Source organism: Pteropus medius, unplaced genomic scaffold (assembly GCF_902729225.1).
Source record: "Pteropus medius unplaced genomic scaffold, Ma_sr-lr_union100, whole genome shotgun sequence".
Classification (NCBI taxonomy): domain Eukaryota; kingdom Metazoa; phylum Chordata; class Mammalia; order Chiroptera; family Pteropodidae; genus Pteropus; species Pteropus medius.
In genome coordinates this window covers 14,781,767-14,787,766 of record NW_024354502.1, presented here as the reverse complement: position 1 = coordinate 14,787,766, position 6,000 = coordinate 14,781,767, and positions in this window count along the sequence as shown.

Below are 6,000 nucleotides of genomic sequence, written 5' to 3'. Positions count from 1 at the left end.
TCCTTGCAGTATCGTTTGTAACAGCAAAAAGATTAGAAACAATATAAATTCCTATCATTAGGAAAAAATGAATGATGGTATATTTATACAATGGTACCAGATACTATATAGCTGTGAAAATGGTGAAATTAATCAAAAACATGTAGATAAACATGAATATATCCCAAGAATAAAACATGATGAAAATGCCAGATGCCAAATGACAATGACACCAAATTACAGTTTATATACACTTAAAAATATGTACATAAACAATATGTACAATATTTATAATAAGTATATAAAATATTTGTAACATACTCAACAAGTGCATAAAATCCACGTATGAGAAATAAAAGTGTAAAAAAATTGTGAGAATGATAAATATCAAATTTAAAATATCATCTCAACAGAAGAGGAAATGTCTTGGGGAGAGATTAAAAGGAGCTGCAGTTGAATCCGTAATGCATTATTTATTTTTAGAAAATTCTTACAAAAGTTGGTGAGGATGGATTGGTATCAAGGAAAGTGAACATTTTCATATGCTATTGGTAGAAGTTTAAATTGCAAAGTCTTTGGACGGCAATTTGACAATATTATCAAACTTTAAAAGGCACATACCTACCATTCAATAAGTACATTTCTAGGTATTTATCCTATATACGTGTATTCAACATATGTGAAAAGGTGAATATATAAATATGTTTATTGCAGCAGTGTTTGTAATAGCAATATTTTTGAAACAACTAAAAGGGGACTGGTTAAATATATGTAACAAATTTGAAAAATGAAATTAGTAATATGCTTCTGAATACTATGATAGTCTTTTTGTTTCATATCTAATCCTTATTTGAATTAATACAATTAAGTGCATATACTGATTACCATATGTGCATGCAGTGGAAAATGTACAACCATGGAATGATGTAGATCTCTAAGCACTGAGGTGAAAAGATCCCTAATATAAATTAAGTGAGTAAAACAAGGCACAGAAGAGTGGAACTTTATGTAGATGTGGTTTAACTGGTTTAAGAAACATAAACACTTAGAAATACTTTTATGTAGCATAATGCATAAGAATAGTTGGCAGTTTACACAAATTTTTAAAAACAGATACTTCTGGAGAACAGAAAGACTGAGGTGAAGAGATTGAATTGTGTATGCTTTGAAATTTTTAACACTATATGTATACTAACTGATTTCAACAGTTGGTTATATTTTTTAAGGGAGAGAGGATACTGGTAATAGGAACTGGTGGATTTTTTTTTCCTTTTAACAAAATCATAGAGATTCTGGACCTCAATGGTGGTCCCTATGGAAGTTATTTTGATATTATCAAGTATTATAATAAAAAGGCAAGGTACTGATAGCTTTCCCACTATCATAAGCTAAAGGATCAAATAAATAGCTTTAATGGTTCTAATTACCAGAAGTGATTTGTTGTTGATTCCCTAATCAATATTATACTTAAGAATTATTAATTTCAGGGTCTTTTTATAATCTATCAAGAAACACGAGAAAATAATTTGAAATATGCATTTTGTTTCATATCTTTTTGTTTTATATCTAATTCTTATTTGAATTTATACAATTAAGTTCATATTTTATACCAAGGTAGTAATGAGTTTGCAGGTAATTTTATGTATCATTTAAAAAATTTTTATCAAATAATTATTTTCAGCTTTTTTTTTTTTAATTTTGCTGATAGGAAGAAAAACAATACTCTACTTAGTATCAAATAGAATATAAAATAAGTCAATGACATGAAGATTTCTATGAATGTTTGATGTTATATTTGAAATATAATTACGCAACTTTTCCTTTCACTCCCACCATGAAACACATACATTTGACAAAAGGGGAAGTTCAGGTCTTGAGCTGGTAAGCGATGTCTCAACGCTACACAAGTAATTGGTGGCAGATCTAAAGCTGACACTCACGTTTCCTGACTTCCGGTGTAGTATTCATTTTATCTCTATCTAAATGTCTCGAATGGTAAATCCGAACCAGGTGTAATAGAAGAGGGGATGAAGGAGAGAAACAGAGAAAAAAAATGGGAAAGGGAATGGGGCTAGGGAGAGAGGAAGGGAGGGGAGGGAGAGAGAGAGGGAAGGAAGGAGGGAGCGATGGAGGGAAAAAGAGAGCACTAAGTTATTGAAAACCACTATATAGCGGGTACTTTTATATAGTCGTTTCTTTTTATCCTTATATGTACCCTCTAAGATGATAAATTGCTATAGTTATGCTATAGTTGAGGCTTGGTTGCAGTGAAGGGGCAAGCAGCATTAAATGAATAACTAAGGAATGAGCAAATCTCTTTTCCCATCTCATACTTACTTTGAGCTATACACTCAGTGAATAGAATTATACACAGATCACAGATACTATTCCAGATATATACATATATTTTTACATTCCAAATTGGGTAAGATAAATGTCTTAGTTGAACCATTATATATTTTGACCTCTAACTGGAATGATTTTTATGGCTCGATCGTCTAATATGCATGAGGCAATGCACTGCTTAGAAAGCTTCCACTATAACATGCAGAGCACATTGAAATACAGACCACATAATGGATCTGATGATTCCAAGCAGAACCTCCAAGCAGCTTAGATAAAGCAGAACAAGGGTCAAGCTTGTCTTGGGACTGGCAGTCTAGGTTGAAAAGTGCACCAAGGAAGCAATGCTGAGTCTCACAGGCCTTTCTGGTCACAGTTCCTACTTTAGGAGATGAGCTGTCAATAGCAGAGATAGACGATTATTAGTAAGCCCATTCTGAGTGCGGTTTTGACAGAATGCATCCATTGGCAGGCATGTGAGAGGCAGCAAATGCTTGTGGCTTGTTCTTGGTCTGACTGCAACATTTACTTGTTTTAACCTTTACTTGGCTGAGTGCCTGAAACTCTCCTTAGAAGAGATGCAATTATCCTCTTGCCCTTTTTCAAAATTCTCTCCATGTCACTTTGTAGTCGGGCTGCAGCAATGTCATACTAAATGACTGGTGTCTGATATGAACCCTAGCCAAGGGTGTCATTACCTGGAGAGGGTACTGTGATGTAACTCTATACTATGATCTATAGTGAACTATCCTTAAGTGCTACGACCCCAAAAGCTTTTACTGATTCAACACTCAAGCCAAGCCGCAGAATGGAAGATAAAGGAGATGATTTGTTCACTCAGGGATTGGGTCATAGCTGGCTGGACCATGTCAGCTTAAAGGAGTTGCCTCTAAATGCAGTGTTTCCTTGCAGCTCTGGTACACCAGCTCCTGGATTCCTGAATTCAAGTGAAAACCCAGGGCTCTGGCTCACTCTGTCTCTGTCTGTGTCTCTCTTTCTCCTTCCTTCTAAATGAGTCCTTTTGAGAAGAAATCCATTTATCTAACACCTTTCCTGAAGTTTTTAAACTACTGTTTACTTGCTTAGTGTCTTTGGTGAGTGATTTTGCTCTGTGTGTGTGTGTGTGTGTGTGTGTGTGTGTGTGTGTGTGTGTGTTAAATTTTACCACAACTGAAATCTTTACTGTTTTACTTTTTTCCTTTGCAAGAGAATCTCATTGAACTAATTTACCCTATTTTTATTTCTATTCATTCATCAATCCATAAACATCTTCAGTAGAGCAGACGTACTGCTAGGTTCTGGGAATGAAAAGCTGATAATGTCGTGATTAACAGCATGGTTTCTGCAGTCAGAAACCTGGGCTCCAGCCCAGGACCATCCACTTACTAATTGTTATCCTGAGTTTCCTAATCTCTCTACATCTCAGTTTTCCTATCATTTAAATAGAACTTACCTCAAAGAATTGTTGTAAGGATCAAATAAAATAATATAAAGAGATCTGTACAAAGGCTTAATACTGTAAGCATTCAATAAATGTGAACACTTACTAATAATGGTTTATGAAAATTGTTTATCCTTTTAAATGAAAGCCATAGGAATAGTTCTGCAGCTAGTCCGTGCCGAAAACAGAAGATGTCTTTCCCATTTTATTGGAGGATATTTTTATAACTTCTAAACTGACCCTCTTATTCTTCTCCAGGAAAATCACCTGGACCTGGAAACTGATAGCCTCAGAAAAAAGAGCATTACTCTCTTCCTGTTTCTCTATCTATCCAAGTTATATGCAGCCCTAAAGCTCTTCCAGGCAGGGTAACTAAGTTCTTTCTTCTCTATTTAGATCTTACATGAGGCAATTACTTTATGAAATATATTTAAGGGTTTATTCTAAAAAAATGTACAAATAACTCTCACTTCTAAATGATCAATCATCATTTCCATCAAATCACAACAGAAAAAGAAGACATAGCCAAAGAGCTTGGTGCCTTTCTGTTCAGCTTTCTGTAAGAAGCCATTAATGAACCCTTTTCCACCCAATGCAATCTCTCCGACACTTCCGAACTGATCAGAATTCAATCCAGTAATGTTTGAAAATGACTCACCAGTGTTTCACTTCTCTTGCTGTTAACACCAGAAGGGAAGATTGATAGAATGGGCATCATCTTCAACAGGTTTGAAGAAGGAACTAGCCATGCTTCACAGAGGAGAGCCTTTCTGCACACAGGTATACTTGGCAGACGATCACCTTCATCATCTCTCCAAGCATACCTGATTAAAACGTCAGAGTTCAAAAAGTAAACGCACTTATTACACTCTGACGCAATGGGTTCAGGCTCTATCACACTGAAGTTCCTCTAGCATAAAGGAAAATGTCCTGAATTATCTTATACATTTTCTGAAGGATGAACAGCTGATATTCATGAATAGACACACACACCAAAAAAAAAAAAAAAAAAAAAAAAACGAAAACATAACAAAACAAAAAAACTTTCATAGCAAATTTAGTGATATGCAGCTCAGGGCTTAATAATGTAGGCTCCTCATTTTCTCTAGTTTCTTAATCTTTTCCTCCTCATGAGAGTATTTCGGGATTTTCAGTTCAGCCCTGTGGATAGAACCTACCTTGGTGACATCTTTAACAACCTGAATGACAGCGTGTGTCGTCCCACCACAGTCGTCTCTCGGGTCTCAGCCCCAGCGTCACTTCCTTGCGTGCACTTCCTTCCCCGTGGTACACTGTCACTTCTCTCTGTCCTTTTCCTCTGTTTTATTTATATCATCAATTATAGCTGTTTTATATTTTATTATTGGATTCATATCACTACATCCTCCACTAGATTAAAATTTGAGGATAGATAGCTTCTGGTTTGGTTTTTCTTACCTTTATGTCTTACTGCCTAGTAAAATTTCTAGAATATAATAATCAGTAAAAAATTTTTGAATGAGTGAAAGAATCCATAACAATAAATTTCCTCCAAATTGATTTATTTTGCCTTCCAGATATTTCAGTCTTTCAGATATTTCCTCATCTTTACCTAATCCATACTTCCCATGGAATGAAACTGCCCCATGCATCTGGCTGAATCCTAATTACACCCTTCTTCCCCTCCCATGGATAAGTCTAAGAAACCAACCTTTTTCCCCATTGTAACACTCCCCTACGTTATGCCCAGATAAAGCAGGTGTTATGAGTCAGCCATAATGAACATAAACCCCAAGGAGTTAAAGGCAAGGAGCTGCATTTTAGATAATTCTGAAAAATGTTAACTTCTAAGGCACTAAAGATCCTCTCCTGTAATTTAGCTATTTAAATACAAATGTAGGCATGAGATGGTTTGCATAGTATTAGAATGTTTTAAATAAAATACACTTATATTCACTACTTTGAGTGGTTTTATAAATAATATAAAAGTAACAATAGATTATTGATATTTGAATTTGGTATCTGTAGTTTAGATTACTTGGGGATAACCGCGAAGGTCACCAGAAAGTATTCCTTTTTAACTTGGATAAGAATAGCTACCCTTATGGTGTTTTGAAGAATAAATATGTATCAACACCTAGCACTCAAAGCAGATGTGCAAGTCACTTCTCTAGTGAAAGGTCTAATTTTTCTGACCAATATCTTTATTTCAGTTAATGAAGTCTGTATCTGCATTCTTGAATTTTTGGATCTATATT